Source organism: Triturus cristatus, chromosome 1_2 (assembly GCF_964204655.1).
Source record: "Triturus cristatus chromosome 1_2, aTriCri1.1, whole genome shotgun sequence".
Taxonomy (NCBI): Eukaryota; Metazoa; Chordata; class Amphibia; order Caudata; family Salamandridae; genus Triturus; species Triturus cristatus.
In genome coordinates this window covers 313260715-313278529 of record NC_140580.1, presented here as the reverse complement: position 1 = coordinate 313278529, position 17815 = coordinate 313260715, and the positions used below count along the sequence as shown (strand labels likewise).

At 43.6% G+C, this 17815-nt stretch overlaps 2 protein-coding genes across 9 annotated transcripts in view; one reads left to right on the top strand and one right to left on the bottom strand.

The window, feature by feature from the left end:
* The window catches only part of LRRC20 (leucine rich repeat containing 20), a 1457380-nt gene that overhangs the window by 1298405 nt on the left and 141160 nt on the right, over nt 1-17815 (top strand). The gene's annotated exons all lie outside the window — the stretch shown is intronic.
* LOC146867232 (ropporin-1-like) overlaps nt 1-17815 on the bottom strand; it is a 315883-nt gene that overhangs the window by 202445 nt on the left and 95623 nt on the right. The gene's annotated exons all lie outside the window — the stretch shown is intronic.

The window sequence follows — 17815 nt, the reverse complement described above, 5'->3', positions numbered from 1 at the left end:
AAGGAACCAATTGCTAATAAGGTTGAGTTGTCAGGTCCTTCATCAAAAATACCTCTCCAAGAGAAGTCAGGGGAGCTAAATGGTAGAAAAGCTGGTTGTAAGATAAAGCACAATCAAGGGGTTGACATTAAAGCAGTCTCTCCTGTCGCAGAATTAATTAGGGACAGAATTTTCATTTGAATATCCAAATCAAGATGTTCAATTGGAAGAGCTTCCAATCCCAGATGACCCAGGTACCTCTGGGGGTGATGATTCTCCCGGGGAATTTGAAGGGGGTATACGATATGATAAACCTTGGCGTCCTACCACCGTGGTTCTTTCAGACACTGGGGTGTCGTCTAATGATAATCTTGCCCTCCTATCTGATAAGCTAGATCCGTGGCTGGCTGCATTTCCAAACACAGTCTCTCCAGGTGTCAAGTCGCCAGTAGAGGACATAGCAAGATTCTGCAAGATTTGGAGGCTTCTTCCCTTCAAGATCCTCTCAAAGGTTTGAAAACAGCAGAGGGCACTTCCACAGAGGTGCTGTTGGTTCCACTACCACAGGTGAGTGTTTGCCATTGTTTTCATGTAAGAGTAGATTGGTATATTTTGTAGACAATTGCTGATTTCTAACATCAGGCACATGGGTTCTACAGACCGTTCCAGGTTTTCACATAGAATTCCTAAGGTCCCTCTGCCAACAATCGACGTTACCGTCCTCTCTTGTTAGGTCTCGCCTGACCCAGCGCATGCGCTGGTCTGGCGAGACTTATTGAGAGGGCACCAAAAAGTGCTACCAGGCCAGCCTAGAGCTACAGTGCATGTGCTCGGGCGCGCGTGCCGCACTTTACCGCGATTACTTTCACTTTCGCGGCTGCACGGCCGCTTTGATGTTTGATCGCGATCACTTTCACTTTCGCAGCCGCTTGACATAGCCAATAGGTCTCACTTTTGGGACCTTATAAATATTTAGTTATGCAACTGTTGCATGGCTAAACACTTATATGGTCCCAAGGCGAGACCTATTGGCTATGCCGATGCTTGTTTTTTCAGAAGGATGCTGGCTTGGTTCAGGCAGAGGTAGCATCTCTTCTGGCAAACAGGGCAAATATTCCTACTTCCATTCATCCCGAAGTTTTTTTAGCAATGTCTTCCTGGTAGAAAAATGGGATGGCGGCCAGTGGTCGGTGATAAATTTGCAGGAATTCAACGAATGGTTGATATTCCAACATTTAAAGATGGAGGGCATTCATTTTCTAAGAGATCTCTTAAGACAAGGGGATTAGATGGCTCGGTTGGATCTGAAGGATGCACATTTAATTAATCCAATTTATTCCCGTCACTGAAGAGTCCTTCAAGTTTTTGTGGGGTCAGAAAACATACAAATTCACATCCCTTCCATTCGGTCTATTCTCAGCACCGTGGTGTTTCACCAGGGTTCTAAGACTGGCAGTAGAGTATCTTCGGTCACAAGGTTTGAGAATTATGGCTTATCTGGATTACATTCTCACAATTGATCAATGTCCAGAGAATCTGCTGAACCAAATGCAGAAAGCAATTTCTCTGTTGGAAGGCTTAGGTTTCATTATAAACAAGCAGAAATCTGTCTGGATCCTACGCAAAACATTACCATCTGAGGTTTTGTTAAGGACATGATTCAAGCAATTCTCAGCCTACCAGCCAGGATGATGAAGAACATTAAACAGGAGTTGCGTAAAACTCTGATGAAACCTAAAAACTTCTCTTCAACTGTTGTGAGAATAGTTGGTCTTTTTATCTTCCATTGAGGCCAGGTTTCTCAGTCCTCTCCATTACAGGGCTATTCAATGCCTGCAAGCGTATCATCTCAGGTAGGGTCTAATGTACTCTCAGAAGGTTGTTCTAAATTGGTGGTTAGACAGCACGGAAATGTGGAATGGGTGGGACATTTCTTAACCCAGTCCGGATATTGTCATAGAATTAGACAACAGCAAAAAAGGCAGGGGTGCTCATTTTAGCGATGTTTCCACAAGAGGAGCATGGTCATCAGCATAACAGCTACTAAGTATCAAGTGTCTGGGACTTTTAGCAGGCTCTTTTACAATTCAGTGCTGGACCAAGGACAGAGTTGTCAACAGTGCTTTTGAATATGAAGAATGTGGTTGCAGTGCACTTTGTAAACCATTTAGGGGGAACGCGTTCGAGGGTGTTCACAAAACTTGCAAGATATTTCTGAGAGTTCTGTCTAGAAAGGAATATTTTGGTAGTGGCTGAACATTTATCAGGGAAGAGCAATTCAGTGGTGGATTGGCAATCTTAACATTTTCAGGATACAAGTGCATCTGCAAGCATGAAGTTCTTAAGGCAAATAGAGAAACAGTGGGGTCAGTTTTTGATAGACCCTTTTCCATCCAGAATGGAACATCAGTTGCCCAGATTTTTCAGTTGGAAACCAGATCAAATTGCAACAGCAATGGATGTTTTTCAAGGGCGTTGGTCAAAGGAACTAGGGTATGCCTTTTTTCCTTTTTCCATGATGACAAGGCTATCAGCGTTGGTGAGGAGGCAGTCAGTTGATGTAGCGGTGAAAACCCGGGCTTGGAGATCTCAAGTGTGGTATCCAGTTCTTTCCTGGGATTCTTCAGTCCCTCTTCCCCACTGGCCAGATCTTTTCCGAGATCCCCAAAGGAACCTTCACCATCTGCTAGCGGACAGCACTCTTCAGCTTATTGCTTGGAGGATTACAGGGAACGTTGGAACACCCTGGGCCTCTCGAACATGCTCAATCTCTCCTTACCAAAGCATGGGCAGATGGAACTGTCAAAAGGAGTAGGTTGGCATTGACAAGATGGATTTTTTGGTGTTTGCAAATGAACATTGATTCCACGAGGTCAGATTTTGTCAGTATTTTAAACTTTCTCGCCTGTGTGTCTGGACAAGGTTTGACTTACAGGTCAGTAAATACCTTTTGTTCTGCAATATCAGCCGGGCATATTCCAATTGATGGTCATCCCATGGGTGAACGTCCATTAGTGAGGAAATTACTTGGGGGCATTCGATTCTCTTTGCCATCAGAACCCAGATATTGGGATGTGAACAAAGTTCTGAATGTTTCCCTTATTTAGCAAGGCAATAAGCATCTATCTAGAGAAGAGTTATTGGCGAAACTGGCAATGTTACTGTGTCTCGCTTCTTGAAGTCTCGGATGTCAGAGCATTGGATATAACAGGTAGGAAGTTTAGCCAGTATGGGGTTATGCTTAATATTTATAGAAGAACAAACTAGAAGAACAAAATGTAATTCAAGAATAGTGTCATAAACAGCTTTTTAGAAACTCACCAAAGTTATGTGTGGGATAAGGTGTATTAAAGAGTATGAAAGCATGACTGTGTTGCTTCGTCCGGCGGGTGAGAAGCAGCTGTTAATCTCTTTGCCTAAACCCCATAAAGTAGGCTCCTCTACAACTATAGCCAGGTGGGTGCGTTGGCTTATGCAGGAGGTGGATATTAATACAGGAGTTTTCGGGGCACAGTCATTAAGAGGGGCTATGACCTCTTAAGCTTTTTCATTAGGAGCTAGACTGGAAGATATATTAAATGCAGCTGATTGGAGTTCTGATTCTAATTTTAAAAGGTTTTATTTTAAACCAGTGAAGGCTATTGCCGCATTAGTGGTGAATAAGCTTTAAACTAGGATATTCCTCACCTCCAGTCCTGACATAGATAAAAGTTTCTTAGCTAACGTTCCAGAAAGTTTCAATCTTAATAAGGACACAGAGGTGAGGATTATCCCTCCCTACAATTGTCGTCGATCTACCCTCCCATAAGGTTTAACGTAATGGGTACGGTTCTGCGTTTTCAGTAGGTATTGTAAATATTTCTTTTTCGGTCACTTCTACTCTGTTTGGCTAATGGAGAACCGTTCATGCTACCTTGTTTTTTTTTTAAAAAGAGTAAAGTTTGCTGAGTAAAATTAAGGTTATTGAATGTTTTAATCTATTTTTGCAGTAAGTTGTATCTATATTATTTTTTCTTAGGATCTGATTTGTCTAAGCAAGAGTAAATTGAGGAAATGGAGCGTAATCTGTTGCAGGAAGAAAGAGGGGCATGAAAACGGAGTAGGAACTTTAATGGACTTGATTGATGATGATTGGTTGGACTGTTCTTTTTTCCCAGTGATTCATGGGAATTGTAGTGTCAAATATTTGAGTTCACTTTCGCTGCTGGAGAAAATGAAGAAAGACAGGCATAATCCTCACCCCTGTGTCCTTAATATAATTGAAACTTTCCTTTATATCATCTATGACATTTTTCATTTCCTACATAATACGATGATATGCCATAAGTGATAATGGTGCTCCATGCTTTTGAGTGTTAACGTGCATTATCATTATAAACATAAGTAATTCTTTATTTCAAATTAAATTAAAGGAGAACTAAGATGTTTGCATTACATGCATTTAAACTTGGAGGTTCTGTATGATAGCGTATGTTCTGATCTGTGGCAGAAGTGGCTTTTTTAATGATGTAGTTACAAGATTTTATCGGCGTAAGAATATCTTTGTTTCTTTCATGAAAAGAGGAATCATTGTTTTTCAGGGTATTTTGCGTAATTCCTTTCTTTTTCCTATCTGGAATAGTAGAAGTAGAAATGGTGAAATTGCCCAGTTCCACATCCGCTTGCCACAGATGGAAAAAAGAGAATTTTACCAATCCTTAAGAACCACACAGATTAGAGCATATCTGATGACTTGTGGTATTCTCCTCGAAGGCATTTCTGTATCAGAAAAAATGATAAATTAGTCAATGAAATGCTAACGGAATGCATACTGAGGTGCTTAAATGTGAGGGTCACCTTCTAAGTTCATGCATGCCATATTGATTACATATTAATTAAAACTATGGATTTGCAGAACGTGATGGACTAACATATTGTCCCACACTTTGAAAGTACCAACTACCCTTTAGTCTGTTTTCGTAGATTACAAATGGGGAATTTGGATTTTAGGTTCATGGATGTAAAGCATTCTAATAAGTCTCAGTGCAATTACCTGTAGAAAGTGATTGAAGTGGGAGATGGGCGATGAAGTAAAAACCAGCAGCCGGTGTGGCGATGTACTTCGCTTCAGCTCCCCTTGTATCCCACTAAAAATATGAATTGCTTCTTTGAACTGGGTGCCCTAAGCTACAGAAATAGTTTCCCTGTGTAGTGAGTCAAACCTGTTGCCTTAGATTGATATTTAATGGATATGTCTTCGGAGTGAAGCCACAAGACATTAGAGTGTGCTCTTCCAAAGGTGGGGCCATGCTAACCCATTGAAGCCAGTGCTGTCACATGGTGAGAGCAATGCATTGAGATGCCTGTGGGTGGCATGGATCCATGCACTGCTGCCATGAAAAGCACATGGGGAGAGGAGTTGGCCTAACGGCTAGGGCGGTTCACCTCGAATCTGGGGAACTGGGTTCGAGTCTCTGCAACGACGCTGAACATCCTGTGATTCTGGGCAAATCACTTAATCTCTCCGTGCCTAACAAAAATAAAATAAAAAATGAATGTGTCCTCATGTAACGCAACTGGCGCTATGTAAAGCGCTCTGATACCCAATACCTTCGGGTCAAGTTTGCGCTATATAAAACTCTGTAAAATAAAATAGGGTGTAGAGTACTTGTCAGGCTGAGTGAAGAGCTCTGAGACTGGGGCAGGGGCGATATTGGGCCTGCAGCCGCTGACAGAGGATCGGAGCACTCTGTAAGCTGTGTGGGAGCAGGTGAGGTACCATGCCTGTGCCTGACATGATTCACCTTCCCCAACTACCATGACCTGAGCGGAGATCACTGGTGAGGACTGCACCTGATTGAAGTGGGTGAGTAAGTTCAGCTTTTTGTCAGCACTATGTTCTGAGTCACCAAGGACTTTGATGTGTGGATGTGTGTCTGGTACTGCTGCTGAAGGCCAACCTAATCCAATTTGGCTTGGCTGTTGTTCTAGTAGCAGCCAGCGTGTGACCAATGTGTCTGTTTTGCTCCCTTTGTGTCAGCGGGGTGCAGGCGAAAGCACGGGGACTTCTGCAGAAATGTTGGGGCAAACTATAGTAGTGCTACATGGTGAAGCCCTAGATGGGGTATGCTGGATGCCATGGGAGTTCAGAGGGTGAGTTGAGGAATCTCTGATAGGGTGATTCTGAAAAATCGACATGTGCAGCCACAGCATGTCTAATTAAAGCTAGATCTCTGATCAAAAATAAAAAACAAATTTGCGGATTTCCTAGAATCACACACTTAGGACCTAGCATTCATAACAGAAACCTGGGCTGACACTTCATCATGTCCTGACCTGGTCTCGGTGATCCTGGCCAGGTATTCCATCTTCAGGCTGAACTGCAGGGAAAAAAGGGGCGGGGTCTAGCACTTCATTTACTTCTACCACCTTAAAGCTACCTTCTCTGCGCTCCCTCCCTCATTTGAGTGTGTAGAGCTCTCGTTCTAAATTGAACTAAACAAAAAATACTCTTTCAATGACCTGCTTATCTACTGCCCCCCAGAACCTAGAGTGGCCTTCACTCAGGCCTTAAGTCAGCTAATGGAAACTAGAGTTAATAATACAGATTTCACAGTCCTTGGGGACTTTAATTTCCATTCAGTAAATAGATTGGGCAAAGCCTGCGAACACTTAATGAATATGATGGTCAGTCTAGACCTAACTCAGCTGTTCTAGGGCCCCACGCACTTAGAAGGTCATCTATTTGATGGCACTTTTTCTGACAACCCCTTCTTCAACCAACTACATCTTTTCCGCTTATATAGTCTGATCATTTAGCGGTCATTTTTTAATTGGAAATGGCAAACAAAGTCCCTAGAACTAACCTGCCCCAACCAAACCTGACAACTCATCCTTGGTATAAAGTAGACGCTAATTTGTTAAGCTCAGCATTACCTCGAACTCTGTCCCCTCTTTCCACTGACCTAGATACTGCCACCACCAATTACCATCTATGGATAGAATCAAGTTTAAATCAATTGGCGTCAGGGAAAATGCATAAAAGTCGCAAAGTTACCCTTTCTGGTCCTCGGATTTCAGAAAAACTTGGACTACAAAAACAACTTTGTCCCAGGCAAGAATGAAGGTGGAGAATAAACTATGACATTACAGAAAAGGAAATCTACGACAGTACTATTTTGGCATACAAGGAACTGATCCATAAGGAAAAAACTTGCTATTTCCCTAACAGAATTGAGTCATCAAAAAATTCCTCTACAGAATTGTTTGCTACAATAAAATAAAAATAGCCAAGTTCTCATAAAACGAAAACAACATGGCCAACCAATCCTTCTGCAACTTGCTAGCTTCCTCTTTCCAAGCCAAGGTAACAGATGTGTATGACATCTTTTTCTGCCAACAACATACAACACCCCCCCCCCCCCCTCCCCTACCCGCCAGATGGAGATCACTCTCCCAGGGGGTCAAATTCAACCAAAGCATCTTTAAGTCATCTTAATGCTCCTAAATCAGCACAAGACCCTACGATGCCTCTCATGCCCTGAACAAACTTCATTGGCTTCCCATGAGGAAGAGCATTGACTTTAACACACACTGCATTGCATTTAAGAGTCTGGTCCCGACTATCTGAAACAAAGTTTCCGAATGTACATCGCTCCCAGGTCTCTACGCTCGTCCTCAGCTCATAATGTAACTGTCCTGAAAGTTAGAAGATCAAATCAGGGAGGTAGAAGGTTTATGACCTGTACTTCCAAACTTTGAAACACTCTCCCCCTGACCTCAAGAAAATGACTTGACTGCTTCCTTTTGGAAAAGCTCTGAATACATGGCTCTTCAATCAATAGGCCTCCCTTGTTACACATAATGGACTAGCTTCTTCAGATTACTTCCTACAGTAGGCGGAGAGGCCTCCAAACAGTAGCGCTCGTTATAAATTTATTTTTCATCTCATTTCATTTCACCATGGTGGTAATGGTCAGAAAATGATCAACCCCGGCCCCTCCCCATGAGTTGGGAGGAACTTCCAATGAATCGAGGGCACAGCTTTTTATTTTTCAAAATTAAACCCCTTGCTTTGGGGCGTGTATTTAGAAAGAACATATTGCTGACTTGCACCCCATGCACAAGAGCACAGCTGACCTGCTGCCTGTTTCTTTATTACAGATGCGGCTCCAGTCATGAGTTCAACAACAAAAAATACAGTGATGGGGGGCTTAGCCAACTGATGAAGGAGGTGGCAGCATTCCACTAAAGCGCCATTTTGAGCTGTATGCCTTGCAGTTTTTTCTGCATGTTTAGAGGGGGTTGCTTCACTCTACAATGGAGGAACCCAATTGCCAGAAAACAGTGGCCAAACTGTGGCAATCCTGTTGTGCCGTTTACTGCTGGCAAGCCTTGCCTGGCCATTACACTGACTACATACGGAAATGATGAGTTGCTTTGGGGGTAACCACATCTCCCAAGGGGTTATTAATTCCAAAACTTGCCACTTGTACCATTTTAGTCCTCTAGGGACTCCTTTTTTGCACTCAAAGTATGGGGTAGTTGGGGTAATGATACAGCAAATCTACAGGGCTTAACTTGATACTGAGCGTCTCCAGTCACTACAACCCTCCCCCAATGACAAGGGCTTCTGGCTTGGAAACAATCTTATGGTTTCACATACAGAAACATAAGGGGGCAAGATGCTGTAGGAGGCACCTATATATTCAGTGTGTAGTCACATCTGTATTTGGCACTTTTCTCCAAATGTAGACTTTCCAGGTCAATTGTACTGCAGATCGGCACAATTTTCTTGATATATGTCTGTTGCTGGAATCCTTTCCCCCCCTTATAGTGTGACATGTTCAAACTGTGATACCTGTGAGTATCTTGTCTGTCAATGGGGCAGTAAGAAGGGGTTTATAACTCCAGCATGGCGACCCTTGAAGCTACGGAGAGGAGCACACAGAGTCAAAACAAGAACTTTCATAGGTACAGACCTTCCCAGTTTTCGGCAGCACTAACACGTGAGAAAAGTGATCCAATCTGCCAAGAAACAAGGGCCTTTCTTTTTGAAGGAACATAAAATACATGTGAACCAGGACCTCTTCCAGGAATCTATGAAGTAGAAGTGCTTCCTCTCTTTATGACACCGACTGAAATGCCCAAACATCCAGTATGGATTATTGCATCCGGCCCCAGAGGGCCGACCAAACAGTCAGCCCCCCCCCAGCAGTGGGCAAATCACTCCTCCCCTGCCCTAGAGCAAGACCGCCCAACCAACCAAACCCTTCTGCTTTCTCGCAGTGCCAGAAGTAGAAACATTTTTTTCTTCTCCCACCGCGAGAAAGCAGTGGGGCGATGCTCTTCTGCACACATGGATGTGCCGACCTGGCTCTCTAGCATCAGCTTGATTGCAAAAGGCTATTCCACACCGATTGAAAGGATGCTCCATGCAGTGGGAAAGAGAGCGCAAGGTGATTCTGTTGCGTAGAAGAGACAGTGAAATGCTGTTCCAGTGGTTCGAGTGTAAGGCTGCTCCAGCATCGCAGTGACAGTGAAAGACTGACCCAGTGAGTGGGAGAGAGTGAAAGGCAGAACTTTTAAGTGATGACTAACAGCTGCCCATTGATGTCACTGATGGCAGAAGATTCTTTTATAGTTTTTGAGTGAGTGTAAATGACTATGCTGTAGTGATGGAAGGAAAGTCTACACCAAGGGGTAGTCATGAGAGAAAAGGCCGTTCCATAGCACTGGACAGAAATATTGTTCTTCGGGGTAGGAACAGAAGTAAAATGCTGTTCTGTGGGGTGGGAGTTAAAAGCTGCTTTATAGTGTGAGAGGATGATCCATGGGGTGGGAGTGAGAGAAAGAAGTGTTTTATAGTGTGGGAGTGAGTGTGAAATGATTTTCCACAGCGATGAAGGGGAAGTGAAGGGCTATGCTACGGTTTCAAGGTAACAAGAAAAGTCCATTTCCTACAGATGATTATGAATTTTTCTTCTAGCAAAAACAGCACTGCTCCTGCAGGTCACTAAAAGCGAGGGAAGCATTTTGTACCTGATACACTTCAGAAGAGTGAAGGTAAGCAAGAACGGGGAAATTAAATAAGACCTGCACAAATAATCAGGCTAGCCCCAAATTCAACAGTGCCAGTGAATGGAGCGAGCAAGTTTGTTCATCTCCAATGTGATTGAGGGGAGAACTCCATCTCTAAATGCAGCTCCTAGCATGCAGCCCACTGGGGAGTGAACTGCTGTGCAGATGAAGACCTTATTGTTTTTCCCCCATATTCTTTAAAAGTGTGTCATTTCTCTCTTTTTTCACATCTATTTTGTGGGTAGAGCACCCCCCCCCAATGTCCACTGGACTTGCTCACAGTGCTCGCTCAGTCAAACTCACCTCTAAGCTTTATGCCCACCACTGTGAAAAATCACCAACCACCACTGACAATACCACCACCCCCATCGACCACCTCAACTTCAAGCTCTGCACTGACGAAAAGACGACAATCAGAGGCACTCTCGCATACCAACCACCGGGACTATGCTGCAGCTCTGCAACACCATTGCGGACTTCATTGCGCCCATAGCCATGGACAGCCCTAGTCTCAAGCATCAAAAACAGTGCCAACAATAGCAAGGAACTTTTCAACATCGTTAAGGAAGTCTCCAACCCGGCTGCCAGCGAAAACAACATCACACCCTCACGAGAGCTGTGTGACAACCTTGCAGTCTTCTTCCATGACAAGATCACAACCATATACAGAAACTTCAAACCACAACCTACACCAATGGACTTCCTCAACAGATTTTCTGGTACCACAACTGACACAAACAACAGACTGACCACCTGGAACCTCCTCTCCACCCAAGACACCACCTCCATCATGTAATCCATCCACTCAGGAGCTTCCACAGAACCATGCCCACACCACATCTTCAACCTCGGATACCAAAGGATAGGCCAGGAACTCACCACCCTGCTCAACACCCCTTTCCCCACTGCAACATTTGCTGATGACTGGGAACATGTTGAAGTCAGACCACTACTCAAAAATCTCTCTGCCAACCCTCAGCAAACTAAAAAATGATATAACATTACCTAGCATAGCATAGCAAGGCATTAAACATATCATAACATGTATTTGTAAAGCACACATTCACTTAAGGGTAACTTGGCACTGAAGGACAGATGTTTATTGTTCCCAACTCAATGGTACTTCTTTTATCAACCTCAAACGAATGAAAGGTTTAGTCAACCCACCGGGAGTCAAAACTGCGACTATGATGTCAAACACAGGCCTCTACAGTGGACGCATCAGTCTACTAAGCCTCCAGACCCAGCTAAACTAGCGGCCAATGTCCTAGTTCCCATTCCCAGCCAAGGTACTTGAAAAGACTGTCAACAAGCAACTCACTGGAGCAGAACCAGCTACTCAACGCTTCTCAATCCAGCTTTCACAGCAATCCCAGCACCAAGACTGCCCTGATCGCAGCCACTGGCAACATCTGAAATCCTCCTTGATCCAGGAGAAACAGCACCTCTGATCTCCTCAACCTCTCACCAGCCTTCAACACCGTATCCCACCACATGCTGATTAAAAGACTCCACCATAACAGCTTCCAAGGGGATGCTCCCAGATGTATTACCTCCTTCCTCACCGGAAGAACACAGAGTGTCCGCCTAGCACCTTTCACCTCCAAACACAAGGATATCGCCTGCGGTGTTCCCCAGGGCTCATCCCTCAGCCCCACTCTCTTCAATGCATGTATGGCCCGCTTGCCAACATTGTCAGGTCTCACGGTCTCAACATAATATCCTACACAGACAACATCCAACTCTTCCTTTCACTCGATGGCCCTACGACCACTAAGACCAGGTTCCACAGATGTATGACAGGCATCACCCACTGGATGAAGACCAATTGCCTGAAGCTGAACAGGCACAAGATAGAAGTTCTGATCTTCTGCAACCACAGCAACAGAAGGAATGACTTTTCTGGGCCATCGGAACTAGGACCGACACCCACCGACCAAGCCATAAACCTCAGAATCATTATTGATAACAAGTTCACCATGAAATCTCAGATCACCACTGTCTCCTCTGCCTGCATAGTGCATAAGATCTTCAAGTGGGTACCCCTGAACACCTCGTCACCAACCAACTGAACTATGGCAACCCTCTCTACACTGCACATCTCCTACAAAGACTGCAAACCATACAGAATGCCGTAGTCAGACTCATCCTCATCCTCAACCTTCCCCGATGAACCCTCATCACACCCCACCTCAGACAACTCCAACGGCTCCCTGTACAGAAGAGATGCCAATTCAAGCTGCTGACCCACACACACAAGGCTCCACACAACTGAGGACCCGCCTAAATCAACCACTGCCTGAACCTCCACCAACTGTTGAGAAGGCTATGCTCAACCACTCTATCACTTGCCCCCACTCCCCGCATCTACTGAAAAAGAATTGGAGGACGTCTCTTCTCCTACATCATAGAAAAAGACCTCGAACAGCCTCCCCGCATAGCTCTGGACCATCACCTCACTTCTGACATGTTCTTGACCCCGTCTACACATCTACTTACTTAACACATCTCTCAGCCCTGATATCAGAGTTCTCTGCCTTTTCTGGATACCAAATCAATTGGGGAAAATGTGAAGCTATCCTGTACCCACCATCGCTAAGCTAGGGCCCAGCATTTCAGATGGAAAACAATTATTATCAAAAGCATCTGGGAATTTTATTGAACCCAGAACTCTCCAAAATTATAGAAGAGAATACCTACTGACCAAGGTTAGGCAAGATATGGAGAGATGGTCTGTTCTAAACCTCTTGCTGTGGTAAAGGTACACGTTGTTAAAATTATTGTGGTGCCAAGAATTAATTATGCGTTTGAAATAATCTCATTGGAGATACCAAAAGCAATTCTTGTTGACCCTTCCCGAATGATCAAACTGTTCATTTGGGGAGGGAAGAGACCCATACTGAAGAGAAGAGAATTATACACCAGTGCATAATGTGCTTACTGCTAGTAAGTCTGATTGGCACGACTTAGCTATTTTGTGCACTCCACACTGTAACAACCATGGTGGGACTCACTTGAAGATACATTGTTGGGTAAAATTGGTGGCATGGGTACTTTATGATCAAGAATGAACAGAAACCTTGTTCAGTTTATATTCACTATGATATCATATGGCACTTGATAGGGACAGTATTTATATCCCCCTTTTGACGTACACTGAGTTTTGTTAAATATTTAGGAAGATTGGTGTCCATAGTTGAACTTGTACTTGGGTTTCAATTACGAAGCATGAAATGATACATTAAGCAGGCTATGGGAAAGGATTTATGAGAGGCATGAATATTGTACATGCCTCTCCTGGGTATTATGTCACAGATATGACTTAGGGCCTGATTACGATGTTGTTGCAGATTGGAACCGCCCGACCATATGTCGGCTGTTCTGATCGCACAATTTGGATGCGACCGCCAAAGTCGAAAACATCAATTTTTCAATGGCGGCTTGTGCGGCGGGTGAAAAAAGCCTGCAGCACAAGCTGCCATAGAAACATTTGTGTTTTTAAACATCCCTAAATGTTGTGGCATCCCTGCACCATGTGGAAGGCACCATGCTGAGCCTGCCACCCGGTGCAGAGATGTTCAGAAGGACAGGCCCCATAGCAGGGAATCAGGGGGGAAGAAGCCCTTGCTAGGGCCCCCTAAAGCCACTTTCCGACAGCCTTTCCATGTCAGAAAGGCGGACATGGAAAGTCTGTCGGAAAGTGACATCATAATGGGATTATGATTTTTTTCTGATGCTCCCAGCCCGTAGGAACAGCAGCAAATGGTCCTTCCGTCCAATGCTTCTGCCCGCCGTATCATAATCGGACGGGCAGATCACAGTGGCAGATGTCGGGTCAGTTGCAGTCTGCCCGTCACTCGCATGACAATAACAGTCTCCACCGGTAGTTTTTGTAAATGCTTTTGCAAATTAGTCTCATGTGGTATGCACCATGATTTGGCTAGATGGATGAATTGGCCTTTCTTTTTTGATGGTGGATATGTTGCACAATAAACAGAATGAATAAATACAATGTTGGTCTACTATTGTGGTGAATATAGGTGTTAAATCCCGGTTGCGTCCTGGCTAAGAAGGTGGCCGCGATGTGGAGTAGGAGATGGTGTACGCTGGGGACGACGCTCAGTAACTGCAGTCTGTCATTGTTTTCCATTTAGTTAAATAGTAGACAAGGATGGCCCTCGGGCGGAACGCTACTATTCGGAGCATACTCGGTCATGTATCATTTCAAAGAGGCAGCATTATTTCAGATCGGTACGTGGAAATCATTCCTGTCGACCTTGAATCAGTGGCGTAGCAAGGTCAGGTGGTACCTGGTGCGGAAAAGTTCTTGTCACCCCCGGCTTGACAAAATGGCAAAAATGTGTTTAAAACACATATTTTTGCCATTTTGGCCCCCCTCTCAGTGATTTCTTGTCACCCCCGGCTTGACAAAATGTCAAATATAATTGTTTAAAACACATATATTTGCCATTTTGTCACCCCCCCCACCCCCCCCCCTCAGTGATGAGACCCGGGGCATCCCGCACCCACCGCACCCCCCTTCCTACACCATTGCCTTGAATAGGAATTTACAGTGGTTTCACAGAGAGTGGACCGTATATCATATGGCATGAAAATGGATATTCGATCGGTGAGTGTTATAGGGTGTTATAAGTTGTTATAGTGAAGGGGAATATCAAATTGGACCTTAATTACGTTGGTTTTATATTTTTTTAGATTTGTTTGAACTGATGGTAACACGTAATTAGGCCACTCTGGGTCAGTCTCTGTGACCTGGAGGTCAAGGTAGGCAAGGGGTCTTATGGCAATGATGGACTTTGTGTGCACATTATTAGCTGTACAGGTGGATTAATCTTATTCTCCCTTGCAGGAGAGGTTGATGATGTATACATGAATACTTACATGTACCGATATGTGGGTGCTGAGAAGGGATACTGCATGTGAGGTGTGGGCTGCATGTAGTTTTTGGGTCTGCACTGCTAGGTTTGCATACTGCCACACTTGACAATAAGCTTATGGTTTGTAATTAGGTTTTATTTTACTGGCACCTTGCGATGATGGATAGCCGAATTGCACATGACACGGGTACTTTATCCATGTACGTTTTCTGTGACTTTGTACTATTTTTGATTCACATGATCTATCTCATTATTTACTCTTATACGAAAACAATCAATCGGTATAGTCGGCATGTTTATAATGTGAGGAGATTCAATCATCAATTGACTATCATGTAAGGGTTTGAACTTTTAGGTCATAAGATGAGTGTTGAAAGAAAGTGGCGACAAAATTAAAACAAGTACTTTTAGACAGCAGAATGATGTCCTTCGCAGAAACACACCAGATACAAGCTCTCGCCCCATTTATCATGGAGGTTTCGCCAATTGGCACGCAACCATTTTGCCATGTCCCATTACTCTGTTGAAGTCTCCATTGTGATCCTACCTCCAGTTGTGGGGAGCCTACAAGGAAATGATCCTGAGGCTGTATAAGTTCCTATTTGACATAAACCTTTCATCCAAGACATGGACTGAGCTGACAGATTGGTAGTCCGACAGGCTATACCTTGATTTTACCAATGAGGGCTGGGCAGACCTCTTACTGCATCATGATAAACATTTAAAAGAGGCCAGGCTGAAGCTAGGATATTATAAAATACTACACAGCTGGCACTTGTCTCCATACAGACCAATACAGGCAAGGATATCGGGTGACTCCAGATGCTGGAGATAGCCAATGTTCTGACAGTGTTATAGTCCATATAGTGTGGGAATGCCAGAAGTTGAGATATTATTGGGTTGGTGCCAGATCTGAAATTCAAACCGTGGTAAGAATCACAGGGAAGTTAGAAGACTGTGCAGTGCTTCTTCGTAAAACTGCCCCTTATCCAGAGATCATGCCTCAAGTTAGCTGGTGGTTTGCCCAGTTTTTGTAGTTGCTTAGACGTGTATTCTCTGTTTCTTGAAAACTGACACTATCCCCACAGTGGAACAACATTTCAGGGAAATGTTGTTAATGGCATCATATGAGAAAACAATATATATAAAATGGAAGACCTCCTACCTGTCTTCGAAAACGTTTGGGGTCCCTTGCTTCAGTCTTGTGGGTGAGCACCCGTTACAAAGTAGGGTTATGCCGGACCCTGTGCCAACCTAATGCATGCATCCTCACTACCTTCTTGGCAGTGACATTCTGGGATTTCAACCCACAGTTATTTAGGGGCCACCAGATATTTCAGTACTATCATCAATTAAGGCCAGGACAGACACTTTTATACTTGCCATCACACGGGGTGGAGACATCGAGGCATTACTCTAAATTAAATTACATTTGTGGATTTATGTAGCGCGGCTCATCACTCGTGAAGGTATCCAGGTGCAGTCCATGGGCATGGGGAGATTAAGTGATTTTCACAGAATCACAGGATGTTGAGCCAGTGCCGATACTTGAACCCGAATCCCCAGCTCATGAGCCAGCAGCTCTGACCGCTGCACCACATCTTTTCCCCTAGGTCCATCATTGCCGCTTTTTTGGTTTTTCTTCTTTTTCTTATTGATGTTTGAAACAATGCATGGCATGGGGGGAGTGAATAGGGGTATGATAGGGAAAAGGGGAAGTTTTGTTGCTGTTTAATGTGTTAGTTTTCATGCACTGTCTCGTATATCAAGATACTAGAGGATAATATGGACATTACGATGTTGAGACTCAGCTTGATCCTGTGACTTACACTCTCTTATCTTAAGCCTAAAGTTATTTTTGGGGATCCTGATCCTCTTGTGTAAGAGCTCCTAATGGAAGTTGAGTGGCTGTGTCTGCTATCATATTGATGGTTCAATATTTGTTTGCTTCAACAAGCATGATATGCACTGTGTTGTTCAATAAAAACAATTACTATAAAAAATATCATAATCCAGCAGTAAACTAAAAGTAAGGAAAGCTCGGAATGTATTAGTAGCCAGAGACAATACATACTTTACCCCAGCTGTTTTGTAGTCAGAGTGCAATCTTTAAACTATCCCTTAAGTCTTTGGAACTTACCTCACCCTCAGTTTTCTGAGATAAATGTCTCAAGTGAAAATTATCTAAGTTGTGTCTGGTATGGTTCATCATCTAACCCTGTTAGCCTTTAATTTATATCGCTCCTTCCAAACAGCTCCTTGATCCAGTGATTGAAAAAACCAATTAAAGTGAGTTTTGTAAATAAGATAGCTATTACTATAGATTATTCACAAATTTGTCACTTAAAGAACTAGATGGTTATCAAGTTTCCCAGGTCCATAAACTAGTAGCATAACCTATCCAGGATTTTACTTTGCATTCAGGGATTTCTGGTCCTGATTTCATAATGGTATTGACAGAGCTATCAGTCGTAAAACCAAAGAAAAGAAACTGGATGGGAAGATTCGCTCAGGCATGGACCTGAGAAACTGAAATCCTCTGGAACACATCTAAGAAACCTTAGAACTCTGCAATGTAAAGCATATACAGTGTGTCTGTTCAGTAATCCTAAGTAGAACAACTTTCAAATCGCATTATTGACTCTAAAAACTATCCACTCCTTGGCCAAGAGTGTTTGCACTTACTGTGCAAAGCAATTTATTTTTATTCTGAATCATTTTATGAAAATGTACATTCTAGTGTCTATGTCTAATGAATCACCTTCTCGCTTGACTGCACATCACCATTTGTGTGGTAGGAGATGTAGGTCTTGAAGACTGTGATGGAAATAAACCTACTGCCTTCCTTTGATGTTGCCAACTCCTGGGGTGGAAAAATA